The following is a 14,436-nucleotide window of genomic DNA, read 5'->3' as shown; positions in this document are numbered from 1 at the left end:
CAAAGATGTAGAGAGTGAAGTCAAAGTCTCTTCTCCCAAACTGAACGTTCCAGAAACAAAACTTACAAAACCTGAAGTGCTCATTAAAGCCACTGTGTGAGGAATGTAGACAGATTATGTCTCGCTACTTCTACAGAACGACTTAAAGCTGAAATACAAGTTCCGTCAATGTGAGTTCAAGTGTTTGTTTTTATTCCCCTCATAGTAAATGCATTAAAGCTTATTGCCATTCATGAAAAACAGTTTTATCTTGCACACTGAAGGGCTGAACATTTCCATAGCAGTGCGTGCAGTGTAACACTTAACCACATGTCAACGCATTGCTCCTGTACACGTATGTATAGGCAAACCTATAAAGTAAGAATCCAGGGAATGAAGGGATAGAAAGAAAGGACATCTTAAGAATCAACCACTGGCAAAAAGGAAAAAAAAAAAAAAGAAAGGGAATACTAATAAAAATCACTTATCATGATGATGAGAGGTATTAATGAATCTCAGTATCTTTGCCATGACCTGCATGAGTTCACATATCCATTACAAAGTCTGAGAAGGAGAAGGGACACAATGAAGCATCCAGCTGTATTGACAAGAAAACAATGAACAGTGGGCAGAATTGTAACCAATGCAAAAGGAGCAGAAGAGTCTGCAGGCACTTTGATTGGAGAGCGAAGTGACAGAGTAAATTAAATGTTAATAAATGCAAAATATTGCACTGAAAAATGGGTATGGCTGTCCACGTAGACTGACAGGTTGTGAATTAGCTGCTTTAGCTCAGAAGAGAGATGTAGTCACTGCAGACAGTTCTTTCTGGAAACATCAATTCAGCAGTAACCAAAAAAAGAAAACTTCAGAACTCTTCAGGCAAGACAGAGACTGAAATGCACAGCATCATTATGGAACAGAATGAACTCCTGATCTATCTGTTTTTAAAACACCCACAGAATCACAGAATCCCACCTGTAAAAGAAAACATGCAAAGCCATGCAATTTTCTTGGAAGGTATTACGATAAGCCATAACGTGTTTAATTGGTAAATTGGAATACCGGGGCTGAGGTGTATAACATTCTCCACCCTGGAATTACAGGTATTGGTTAACCAGTCAACCAGTTGGCTAACAACAAGCCATGAAATTCTACCTTTGCTTCTGCCCCTGCAAGGACACTCTTGTATACCATGAGAAGCATAAGGAGAACAACAGCTTTTGTATCATTGATTATAAAATAACCTTTTCCCACTTTAAAGCCAATGCTTGTATCCCCAAATTGAGCAAGGGCTGAAGACAGAGCTGCTCACCTGAGGCAGCTGCATTTACAGCACCCCAGCACACCCATCTCCTGCACCTCAGTGCAGAAGCAACACTGACACCACAGTTTTCCAGTCTGTGTTCATGACTAATTACCAGCTGCTGAAGGTGTGAGGTTTGGGAAGAACATCTCCAGCCTATTTCAGCTGATGAATCTCACTGATTGCTCTTAATGCTTTCTCTTAATGCATACAGTAGAATGACTAACGTCCTGACTCCCTGCACTTTCTGATGCTGAGAACACTCCTCCTACATACAAACTGTGACCCCACTAAGCCACGCAGGATATGCTGTAGCTGTTTACATAGTTTCTATGCTGCATCATTTTTCCAGAAGATTTAACTGAACAAATGCACTTCTGCAGCAACCAATTAAAAGGGATACTGATGAGGTTTTTAGAGCCACTCTGAGCATGGTCTGCACTTCATCTTTAAACCAGTTCCATCCAAGTCAGACAGCTTTGCTGTTCAAGCCAAAACACAGACTACTAGCAATATCCTATAAATGTATTTGAAATCCTCCATCTCTTTTTGCTTTCTCATAGGCAATTAGAGTGCAGGTGCTTCTTGCCTAACCCAGTAAAGCATGCTCTAAGTGTGATATTAAAGCATGAGACAGCATTACACGTCAGCCTGCACAGAGCCCATGCCACAGGGCTGAGAAGGAGACCCAGACTTGGGCAGAGTAAAACAAACAGAAAAAGAAACAGAAGAAAAAGCAACGGATTTGTTTTCCAGACAACTCAGCCAATACATCAAACCTTATATTCATGCCTTTCCAAAAATCATTATCCGTTGATAATTAATTACAGCGTGGTTGACTCCACTCCCAGTAATTTCACTGACACCAGGGTCAGTAAGTTCAGCCCCATCCCTATTCTCCCACTCAGCCCTACTACCTGCTTCCAAATAGCTCCCTCAGACCTAACATCTCCTTTCAAGTATCTGTTTCCAGCAGAGCATAAAACAATCCAACTATTGTCAGAGCACTGCTGTTTTGCCATCACATCCCCCACCCCAAAATGAGGAGTTTGATACACGAAGCAAGGCAAGCCTTTAGTCGCACCAAGCACAATGGGCTGCCCAGTAAAACAGTAAAATAATCACATAATCTCAAACATTTTATTCTGTTTTATTTTCTAAACACAAAATGCTATGGCAAGCTCTGTATACAAAACCACAAAAATAATTCAGCCATGCAGGACCATCCTGTAAGCAGAAAACTAAGCTACACGCTATGATTCTTCAGTCTTACTGAAGCAATGAAATAGCACTCAGGTTAGACATGGTATTCTTGCTCTAAAGGCCATTTTGTATTCATGTTTTTGAGCAGTAACATACGCTAAAAGACTTGAAAGTTGGAATAACTGTAAACTGGATGACATAGAAGAGTTAAAGTTCAGGGTTAAGGTTTTACTTGAGCGTGACAGCAAAAGCAGCAAATTGTATCCTTGTTCAGAAAGAAAGCGTAAGGTAGAAAATCCATTTACATCCTGTCTATGTCCATAAAGTAAGTCACAAGAGGAGCATAGCTGTGCATGCTGACACTCCAAAAAGAGTTCACGCTTCCTGCACCGGGGACTTTATAATTAAAAAAAAAGCAATGCACAAGTTATTTTCTAAATCATGGAAGCCTTTCCTACCCCACACCAGGGCTGCATGTTTTGCACACGCACAGCTGTCAGGATGGATCACGCTTCAGTCAGCAACGTGGCTCTTCTGATCTTAAACTTAACACAGGGTAAGAGAACAAAAGCTGGGGGCTGTGGCAACACACACTTTGAGAGACTTCAGAAAGTTACTGGAGCAAGACAAACTGCACAAGATTCTTCTATGAGAAGTCAGGCTAGCAGCAGTCCAAGAGCTCAAACGAGCTCTCATTTAATTAGCTCTTTGCCATGTACAGGAGAGGCTGTTCGAAGTGCCCAGTGCTGCATTCTCATTTGCACTTTGCTGCGATCCATACAGCAGCAATTCAGCCCTGAGTGAGGCAGAGCTCATTACCCAGCAGAGATGAGCTCTCCTGGCAGCGAGCTGCTCCTCCTGCACACAGCATCAGCCCCACTGCCCACCCCAGCAGGGCACAGTGGTACCCACAGGCAGTGCAAGTGCTGCACATGCTAGTGTAGGCCTGGGAGACCCAGGCCAGAAGCAAGGATACAGACTGCTGTCTGACACCGTGACAGAGTGAGTTTTATCCATCAGGAACAGGAATGCAGATGATGGGATGTTCTGCTCCAGCTTCAGCACCTCCCAGGAACTCTTGCTTTACTGGGCTGGGTGAATGCTCTGCCATTGCTGGAGCTCCTTCCAGGATGCCTTAAAAGAGGGTTAATAACCTGACCACGATCCTCTGCAGATTCTCAATTCATGCTCTAAAAAGACTCTTTCATTTATTAAGAAAACCTCCACTGCAGCATTGCACAGACAAGCCCTCTGCTCAAGCAGGGAAACTCGCTGGAGCCCCAGGATACTGGAGCAGCCTCATGCGACCAGAGCAATCATCCTGATCTGCTGCAAACTTCAGCAACAGGGAACCTCATTGGTAATGCCAACATGAAGCATCCGATGCAGAGCATGTCACTGCGCAGTGACCAGTGGGCATGGACTGAGCCAGGGCCTCAAAGCATCACTTTGCTCAACCCAACCACACGAACTTCCCAATGCTTCTTTCCCCTTCATGCTTATCAGCTTGCTTTTATCCAGCAGTGTTTTAGCAGCAGTTTTCTTATCATATTAAATTGATATCTCTGATTAAAAACAAACAAACAAAAAAAGGCCTAATTCTCCCATATTTCCACAGAGTGCTACAAGGGAGCAGATCTCTATCGAACCATGCTGTCTGTGCACAGATCTCACTCATTGACACAGGACTGTTCCCACCCTCAAAGAACACCACCACCAAAAAATATATATCACACAAAACACACACAGCTCCGTGGCAATCTTCTGCTCATGCCAGTAGTGCTGTATCCTGGATTTGGACATAACATAGCCTTTTCATTGCTGTTGTTTGTTTAATCACAGCCACCTACCTTTTCATTCTTAACAGTCCATTAACCTACAGACTGATGCAGCTACTTCTGATCAAGAGGTGAAAGTCGCAGCTTGACTCAGAGCTTTAAAAATAAGAACAAAAAAAGCTAAAAATATATAAATCAGCACAGAGGGCAGTTTGGGGACTCCCCTCCCTGCCAGCAGTCAGAGCAGTGACTGCCTGCTGGCATCGAGGTGTCTCGCAGTACGGTCTGTTCTCCCTCTGCTGAGCAATCCAAGCACTACAGAGAATAAGGAAGAGCGGTCGGTGAGTAGTGTCAGCATTGCGAATGAACCAACTTTAACTCTCAGGCTAACTGCTGAACAAGGATGAATGCCCACAAAGAGCTGCTTGGGGCCACCGTGCCTGCAGAGATGTGCACTGCAGCTGGACTCTGAGCATGGGGCTGTGGAGCAGAGCACACCTCGCTGAGCAACCACGCAGCCGACACAAGCCTGCAGTGAGTGCAAGGACCTGCTCAGGAGTTCTACTGCGTCAGAACTGGTCCATCAGCTGTAAGTGAGGCAAAACTCCAGCAGCACACAGCACCTCCATGGATATGGCCCCAGTTCTTCTGCATTCATGGATGCTCTTCAAAATTCAGACCATAAGGACTAAGAAGAGCATTAATGGGAAGTCTGCACCCAAAGGTGAATGCCTCAGTGGTTTCATTCCCTTAGGGGAGTTCACATGGCACAGCACTGGAGACTGGCTGATGGTCCTGTTGTGTGCACACCGCATGCAGGAAAGCAGGGCAGCCCCAAAGCCAAAAGCCTTCCCAAAATGCCACCACAACACCAGGAAGAGGCAGGATCAAAACAGTGCCGATAGCAGCACAACACAGGAGATGGAAAGCCAGAGCACAGAAATATTCTAGAAAGCAGCCCAACTTGCCACATACAATGCACTAGATTCAGCGAGCTCCCTGTGCATCACCAGCTTCTTGAAAACGTCACCAAATTCAAGAGCAGATATACTTAAAACTTAATGTTCACTGATAAACAGAGCATGATGCTAAGATGTGAAATGTTTTCACCCCCATGAGTAACCACATCACCTCCCATTCCAAGAAGAGAAGCAGACAGATGATGACCCCAGCATGCTATCTGTACTGAAAAGCAAGAGTCTCTGTTTTTCGAAGGCTACAAAGATAAGATTTTTAAGCTGTACTCAAATTTAACAGAAAAGCAGCTAAAAACAGCAGAAATCAACTTGGGGAGGTTGAGGACAGGCTGAGGGAGTTGGGTTTGTTCAGCCTGGAGAAGAGAAGGTTGTGGGGTGACCTCAGTGCAGCCTTTCAGTACCTGAAGGGAACTTACTCCCAGGAGGGGAGTAAACTCTTGGAAAGGGCTGATAATAGCAGGACTAGGGGAAATGGTTTTAAGTTGAAGGAGGGAAGATTTAGGTTGGATGTTAGGGGAAAGTTCTTTACTAGAAGGGTGGTTAGGTCCTGGAACAGGCTGCCCAGTGAGGTTGTGGATGCCCCGTCCTTGGAGGTGTTCAAGACCAGGTTGGACGGGGCCCTGGGCAACCTGATCTAGTAAATGTGTATGTTTGGTGGCCCTGCTAGGCAGGGGGGTTGGAACTACATGATCCTTGAGGTCCCTTCCAACCCGGGTAATTCTGTGATTCTGTGTGATTCTGTGGGGTGGATCATCTCAGAAACAGTACGGTACAAAGCGCATCCAGGTACACCGGGACTGAGAGCAGCAGCTGGAGGCAAGGAGAAAGAAGGCACCAAGTTCACAGGGAAAGGCACAGAAACATAAAGCAGTGCTTATGCCGGCCCCGGTCAGCAGGCCACGAAGAGTTCATCTCTGCGATATTTAGACCCAAACTGAGAAGAAACACTGGCATTCACATAGCATCCACCTTAGAACTTTCAGAGGGTGGGTGACTACAGCAAGGGAGCACAGGGAAGGCCTACAAATTGGCAAGGGTATTGAAAAGGAAACTGTGAAGCTATTCGCTGTGCTTAGTAACCTGTTGTCCAGAAAAGTTAGTGGTATGTTTCCAAACTACTCCGGCTGCATTCAGCAAAATTCTCTTGTTAAAATCAGTGAGAAACAAGCTGTGAGCTGCACGGAGCATCAGAAAGCTGCAGATGAAAGACAGAAAGTTCCTCCTGTGCTTTCTCTCCTTGCAGTTACTTTGTAAATCCAACTTTGTCATTAAGCAGCACCCATCTTAACAAAGCCCCTGGGAAAGCACCAAGCAGTTGTTAATTCATTTCTGACATTCACTTGGGAAATATTTCTGGGGTGAGGAGCTGTGTGCCAGCATGAGTTCTGCCTCTTTTAGGATGCCAGTGGTCAGCAGTACAGAGGCAGGGAACCAAGGCTGGGCAGCCACATGGACTGCCAAAGACAAATGGGCTCGGATGGTGAGAAGAGCTTTTAGGCTGACACCTTCATCCTCAAGCACCCCTAAGGGATGCGATGTAAGCAGATAACAAAGCCTCAGGTTCTCACAGATGAAATAAAAGCTGGAGTAGACAAGAGGGAAGGTTGTTTGTTTTTTTCCCCCCACTGTGGTGTTAGAGAGCTGCCCTGAGGGTCTTAATCAATGCAAGTGAATCTTTTCTATTTTCCTCTAGTATTTCCAAAATAATGTCAGTGAGATGCTGGCACTTTTGCAACACAGAGTGACCATTTCCCAGCAAGCTCAAGTTGGCCTTTATCAAAAGAACTGAAGAAATGCATTACGACTTCAAAGAAAAATAGCAAGCAAGGAAACAGAAGCAGCAGGATAACATTAGGTGGGATGGTTGGCTCTCAGGACAACTTTGTACTACTTTTCTTTTTAAGCCTGAAGTGAATGAAGAACAGCATAACCAGGGCTGCTGGTGCAGAAACATACCTGCAGCTACCCTGGACCACAAGAATAGCAAAGAATTCCAAAGTGCTCATACCATCAGACACCATCTAAAGGCATTTCCAGATCTAGAGTCTCCTCTCATGAGAGAAACACCTCCCTGTCCCTCTGCTTCATCACAGAGCCTACAAAGCTCTCCATGCATTCAAGCAGCTCCTAATGCACCACCTAATAACCTATCACCCAGATGATCCATGCATGCACACTGTGTCCACACGTCACATTAAATAAGGAGCAGCAGACCATGTTACATAACACCTTTACATAATTACAAACACCTGAACAGCCGGCCCTGCCTGCCTGCAGGTCTGCGTGTTGGCTTGCCCTCAGCCAAAGGAAAGGTAGGCAAGGAGCCTTCCAAAGCCATGCATCAACTCCCAGTCCTGCCTTAGCAGTGAACGGGATAATCTATTCCTCCAATTTCCTGCTCATAGCGCTCGCTTTGAAACACAAAAGAACCGCTACTTCTTGAGTTCTAAAAGCTGCAAGCAACACAAGCCTTCCTAAGTCACCTGCAAAGAGGCGCAAATAAAGGACAACATGGGCACACGAGCTCAAACCAAACACTAAAAGCCTCCAGGAGGCACCATAAGGAGCGAGCCATGTCTTCACTGCACTTCAATTCCAATGACTTCAAGGGGGGAAGACAGAGGTAATTCCTCAGCAGCAACCAGCATATTGCAACAGCTGTACCTCTGTTAATCACAGAGCTCAGGAGCAAAGTTCACGCACTGTATTACTGACAGGCGGAGATCTCTGAAGAGCTTTTACTCTCAGTCATCTCGTTGGGGCCGTTTCCAAATCATGACTCTTATTTTTCATTTATCAGGATCATTTTGCCTCAAACTGGCATTCAGAATAAAATTCTTCCTCAGAAAGAGCAGTAGTTTGTAATACCAGCCCGGATCCTCAACCGATACACATCGCCACGAGAAGTCAATGGAATTAGGTTAATTTATACCTAACAAAACACAACCATGACTTCTCCTCTTTGAAACGATGTTGTAAGTGGGGAAACCGTGCTCATTTACAGCAGATGCACTCGCAGGGCGCAGGAGTTCATCCCCACACACAGGGAATGTCACAGAGCACACGTATCCATTAACAGGAAGGCTCAGAGCAGCAAACTGATGCAAGAACGTCACCACGACCTATTCTGCTCAGCACACAATTGAGAGCTGTTCATTTCTCTTTTCAATGAGCCACTACCCGAGTGTTGATTTAATGGCTCATTTATCAGCCCCTCTGAATATTAAGCAATTCATTTTGCCTTAATTTGGACGATTCCATTTCACCCATCCTTTCTCCCCTTGAAAAAAAAATGTGAACTGCTCTCTAGGGAGAAGCTGTTTGAAAAGTTGACTTAACAGGCAGTACTTGGGAATCCACGGGAGCATGGAAGGTTACATGGAACACTCGGGTAAACGTTTTTATCTGACTTTCTTTTTCCCTTTGCATTTTATGCTATACCTGAAATTCACGTGTGTTAAAGCAAAGACAACCCAACGAGCATTGCTAACACTGCAGACTGAGATGCATCTTCCGCAGTATCTGCTGCCAGACAAGAAGCCCACCAGAAAATTAAGCACACAGCCAACACAACCAACAGCCTTCCTCAGCGTCGCGATTCTTGAGCAACCGAGTTCCTCTCTTGAAAAAAATCTGTTACTTTCCTTGAAACTTTTCTGTTGGAAAATACATCCATTATTAATAACGATACCGCGGGAAACACCCACGCACAGCAGCAGCAGCAGCATCTCCTGCTCTGAAGTTTGCATCTCGGAGCGCTCCGGCAGCACAGCGCACACCGGCACAACCGCCCGGAGCTGAGGACCGACCGCCCGCAGACATCGCACCTGTTGGGCAGCCCGGCCGCGTCCCGGGGCTTCCCGAGGTTCAGCTCCGTTTTCACCCCAGGCTGCTCAATCCCTCTCCGGGCTGATATAGCACCGGGCTCGGCGGCTCCATCCTTGCGGCCCCGCAGCACCGGCGGGGCACTGCCACAAGTCTCCTCGGGAACAACCCCCCTGTACCGCAGAGCTCAGCCCCGGAGCCAGGCGGCATTTCCCGACGCCAAGAGCCACTCTGCTCCCCGGGAAGGGGAATCGAGAGCCGCCGCACGGAGGGACGCGCGGGGCAGCGCTACCCCGGCACGGCGGTGGACCCGAAGGTTCCCCGCGAAGGGCAGCCGGGGCCGGAGCCCGAAACTCCACCAAGTGCGAGTCTGCCTGGCCGCGGACAGGGCAGGGCGCTGCACTCACCTGGGCACCGGGCGGCCGAAGGGGCGGGGGTGGGGGGACCGGCTCGGCCCCTCAGGACATCGCCGCCGGAGCCGCCGCCGGGAGCACGGGGGCCGGCGGCGGAGCGGCTCCTCCGGCAGCGGGGGCGCGGCGCTGCCTCACGCCGCGGCGCTGAGCCGCGCCGCCTCCGACACGCGGCCGCGGCGCCCCGGCCCCGGTTGGGGGGGGGCAGCGGCGTCGGAGGCGGACCCGGTTCCCGTGGCCTCCCCTCCCTCCCGCCTCGCCCCACCCGCTCCGCTCCGCCGCGCCCGCCCCCTCGGGAGCGCTCCTGATTTTTCTTCCTCTCCTTTCTCCCTTTGATTCCTTCCTTTCTTTTCTCCCTTTTTTTTTTTTTCTTGTCTCCTTCGCCCCACTTTTCTCTCTCTCCCCCCTTTCATCCGTCACCCCGTTTATCCCTTCCCCCCCCCTTTTTTTTTTCATTCCCTCCCATTTTCCCACCCCCCCTTTTCCCGTCTTCCTTACCCCCTCGTTTCTTCTCCCTTCCTCCTTCCCCCTCCCCCCTTTTTTTCCCCCTCCTCCTTTCCCTCAGCCCTCTCCTTTCCACAAGCTTTTAGCAGATCAGACCGCGGCCAGCCGCCAGCTGCCTCTCTCGGAGGAGACGGCCAGGGGCCGTGGTTAGCAGATGGCCCCGGGGGAGCAGGCTGCATGCAGCGGTGTGCATCGCTCCGCATCTCCCCCCTGCACCAGCCCCGACCCGGAGTGGCCGCCACCGGAGGGCACTTCCCTGGGCATCCTTCCCCACCCTCCTGCCCTTGAAGGTTTTGGATAAATCAGTGCGGTTTTTCCAAAGGATCCAGCTGGAATGAAGGAAGTGCGGTTCGTTGCTCACTTATGCCCTCACCCAGCCCAGCGTTGGGTCTCCATTTCCCAGAGCACCCAACGTGCAAAGTGAGGGCATGGCAACCCTCAGGCAGCCTGCACTCGGCACCCAGCCCTGCTACAAAGGCTTCCGTACCAACAGGCTTCATAATTCCACTGTACGAGTTTCATTCATTACAGATGGGATCAGTGGAAACGCTGTTTTCACCATAAAATGTCAATTATTTTGCCACTGTACACAAATGGTTTGGTTTTATCAGACCAGTGAATGCTTTTTCTCATGTTCTGGAGCTAAAGATCAAAGTTCACAGTCAACTCAGTGGCTTCTGATAGATATTCATCAGGACAAAGCTGTGCTTGTATTCATGGATTCCTGTCTAGGCTTTTCCCCATATCAATGTGAGTCCAGACTACCTTAAAATTCCAATAAAGTGCCGAGCTCTGGTTGATAGAATCACAGAATGGCTTAGGTCGGAACAGACCTTAAAGATAACTGAGCCCCAACCCCTGCCCTGGACTGGCTGTCCCCCACCAGCTCTGACTGCCCAGGGTCGCATCCAGCCTGGCCCTGAGCACCTCCAGGGATGGGTTCATCAGAGATCTGTAAAATCAGCACCAACAGAATGACTTTAAGCAAGGCCCCCTCAGATTAACTCATAGAATCACAGAATATCCTACGTTGGAAGAGGCCCATACAGATCACTGAGTCCAACTCCTGGCTCCACACAGGACCACTCAAAAATCAGACCACAATGTATGGAAAGTGCACTAAGTCCTGCCCTGTACACACACCTCTGTGCATGCACTCCTACTTGTAAGTCACACAGAGACGTTGCTCAGCCTTGCAGTGTCAGAGGTACAGCTGTAAGACTATTGCTGAAGAATTCTGATATGTTCATAAGTATCTACATTTTTTAAGAAGTACTGGATCCAGTTGGCCAGCAATGGCAGAGAATGTTAATTCCACTTAGTTACAGGAAAAAAAGTAATAAAAGCAAATATGTTTCCCTAAGGCCCCAGCCCAGAATGATGAAAAATCCAGTCCAGCAAACATATTTTGTTCAAACCAGTCTTCAATGTCATCTTTTTCCCACTGAAAAACAAAAGAGGAGGCAAACCTATGGCAAACTGAAGTATAAATGACACTCCTCAGGTCTATTAATTGTACCCAGATATAGCCTCAAGCTGGAGAAACAGGGACAGTCCTCACCCCAAAACTGGGCAAGCCCTACATGCAGCTCAGACATGCCACAAACACAAATGCCATACCTCCTTAGCCAAGAGTATTTAAAGTTATGAGGTCAGTGACAGCAGCAGCTGCTGCTCCTGACCTCAAGGGAATCATGGTTCTGCTTAACACAGATTCCTGTCCTTCCAGTTTCTCACTGGATTTCTGGGATCTGGGTTGACTTCAGAGCTGTGGGAGTGGGTTCATGCTCCTGCCATGGCCACAGGTGGCAGCGTGCTATGGGGGCAAAGGGAAAGGCAGCACAGGTCGAGAGAAATCACTTGTCCTGGTAGGGACAGCTCTACTCGTTTTCCCTGCCTTTAGGAAGGAACAGCTGCTGCTCAGGTTTGCCAGCACCCAGCATTCAAAAACCGTGAGTGAGAGACTCAGAAACAGGATGATTGTCTGTAAAAAAGGCTGATACTGGGGAGGAGGGAATGAAAGGAAAAAAAAAATGCCGCTTTTTATTTAGTCTGAGTTGCTGTCTGCAGGGATCTTCTCACAAACCTTTTTCTCAGTTCACGAGGAGCAGAGATCCACCCTATATTTTTCTTCCTTTCCATCCCCCCCCCCCCTTCCTTTTTAATGAATGCTGGGATTCTAACATAATCAACTAATTCCAGGAGCTGAGCCTTGAAGATAAAAAAAAAAAAGAAAAAAGTATACCATGTTGCAAAGCTCACAATGCAATCTCATTGCATTGGAATTGGCAGCAGTTCACTTGGCTCTGGAAATAATAAAGTGGGAGACTGAAATGACAAACAAACTGGAGATCCAAACCCAAGTGCCACCAGGGAATGCAAAGCAGATGGCCAGCTAAAGAGGACCAGCCCAAAGAACTGCTGTAATCTTCCCAGTAAGATTACCGACAGCATCTGTGGTTACCTCCTTCCTATGAGCGTGCCCGGCATGCTTTGGACCTTGATGTCCTTGTCACGAGTTATTAAGGCAAGTAAACAAGCAGGAGCCCTCTCTATTGCAAATCATTTGTGTGCACCCTTTCGTAGCAAATGTCAGTTCAAGAACATTGGAGAGCACATGCAAAGGTTGGGGAACAGCTCTTTGTAAACTCACATGCCATCTTGCAACTAACTGGTCACTTAGCTACTGTGAAGACAATATTTGTGCATGCTTGAACTGATTATTCAGCATGCTTGTATTAAAATACCTGCTCTGTTTCAATGTGCCATGATGTTATTTTGTCAGAGGAATTTGTTTAGAAGCAGCAAAATTAAGTCTGTGCTAACCAGGGGCAGGCACGATGAAAATTAGATTTGGGGACTCCCCATAAATATGCAAGGGTGAGCATATGAGATCATATGTAGCAATTCATTTTCTGAAAGAGGGATAAGAAAACTAAATTACATTGTCTTCTGTCACATCCAGTTTGCTCAGCAGAGGGAAGCACACAAAGATCAGCTGTGACCATGGGAAGTAAGCAGTGTGGTAACAACACCATGCAGAGATCCACTGGAACTGATCCTTCCTGCTTACCCCCAATCAATGCATTGGTTTATTGGAGAAGAAAACAATTATCGCACAGCAGTTTCAGACTGCCAACCCCAGCAGATTCTCTCTGCTGCCAAATAGGATTTCTCCTTAGTTTATGTCTAGCACTTAGTAAGGCTGCCCAGCCTTAAAGCATACAGTCATTTTCTCCAATTTTGACTCTTATCTGCCTGGGAATGCAGCACTGAACCCTAACTAAAATTCCATGCACCTCTCTGTGGTTGCTTGCAGAGAACAGGATCGTGAACTCTGGACTCAATGGGAAAAGTTTCTCCACATGCGCAGCTAAATCCTACCCACTGTATTGGTGGGTGCATCTCCATTGCCTGTTGGTCTGAAGTAAGCAGGATATCATCATTTGGGGATGACAGGGAATCATTTGGGGATGACAGAGTCCCTCCTGGATGAATATAGCACTCCTCTCCCAGCTTGGTTCGTGACAGCCTGACAGCCACAGAAATGCACAGAGTGAACAAGGTCTTCCTTCCCCACCAGCCAATAACGATAATTACACAGGCAAGCCCACATTAATTTAGGTTCAGTCCTTTTCCCTCTCAAATTAACATCCATTTGGCTGCTGGCGCTGACGTTACCAGAAGCTGACCCGGCATCACAGAGCAAAAATGAGATTGCTGCTTCCCCTCATCAGGGGCTGAGGGAAGTGCAGACCTAACAAACACGAGCAGCCAGGGCAGCTCCCAGCACTGCTGTGGGGTTCTGGGCAGCAGGTCTGCACCACAGTGGTTAACTCAGCACAGGGCACACAGAGCTGTCCTGCAAGCTGCCACATCCCTCTGTTGTCTCTTCCTCAGCTACAAATGCCCTCAGTCCCACTGATTTCCGTTAGCTGGCCACTCCCAGCCCTGTTTCTACAAACAGAGAAAGTAACTGTTTACCATTCCCGACTCCAGGCCTTCTGCCAGATAACACTTGCAGATGCACTGCCAAGGCAAGCTTCATGCAGGAGAAAGAAAGGAGGAAAAAAAAAACAAACAAAAAACAGCACAAATGGCAGATGAAATAGACCAGCTCCAATTCTTACCTTCAGAAGCAGACTCTGCTCAAAGCCCACAAATGCTTTTACTATGCTGGAAGTCTGCAAACTATTTTTAGTTCCCCTCTGGGCTGCCATATAGGGCCAGCAGCCCCCTGCCTGCCACCACTGATCTGCCCAGCAGAACTGCAGGCCACCTGCTGCTGGTGAGTCACCATGTGTCGAGCTCATGCGATAAAGATAGGCAAAACAGAAATACAATTGCTTATTTTCCTCCATACCCCGTGTGTTTGTGCCTCCCCGTGTTCAAAGCATATAAAATCCATGCAAAGGTGATTACATCTGATCACCAATTCACATTACCTTCAAACC

The 14,436-nt window shown here is 47.6% G+C and overlaps 1 protein-coding gene across 4 annotated transcripts in view; it reads right to left on the bottom strand.

The window, feature by feature from the left end:
- Positions 1–14,180, bottom strand: part of SGCD (sarcoglycan delta) — a 297,420-nt gene extending 283,240 nt beyond the window's left edge. For 2 of the 4 annotated variants that reach the window (XM_015875787.2, XM_015875791.2), the window contains exon 1: positions 9,476–9,587. The gene's annotated coding sequence lies outside the window, so the exon portion shown is untranslated. Of the gene's footprint in view, positions 1–9,475; positions 9,589–14,112 lie in introns of those variants that run through there. The other 2 variants (XM_015875788.2, XM_015875793.2) reach the window with 2 other exon arrangements.
- Positions 14,181–14,436: the final 256 nt, after the last annotated feature.

Source organism: Coturnix japonica, chromosome 13 (genome assembly GCF_001577835.2).
Source record: "Coturnix japonica isolate 7356 chromosome 13, Coturnix japonica 2.1, whole genome shotgun sequence".
Classification (NCBI taxonomy): domain Eukaryota; kingdom Metazoa; phylum Chordata; class Aves; order Galliformes; family Phasianidae; genus Coturnix; species Coturnix japonica.
Note: the sequence above shows the minus strand (reverse complement) of the source record. Positions and strands in the feature narration are given on the sequence as shown.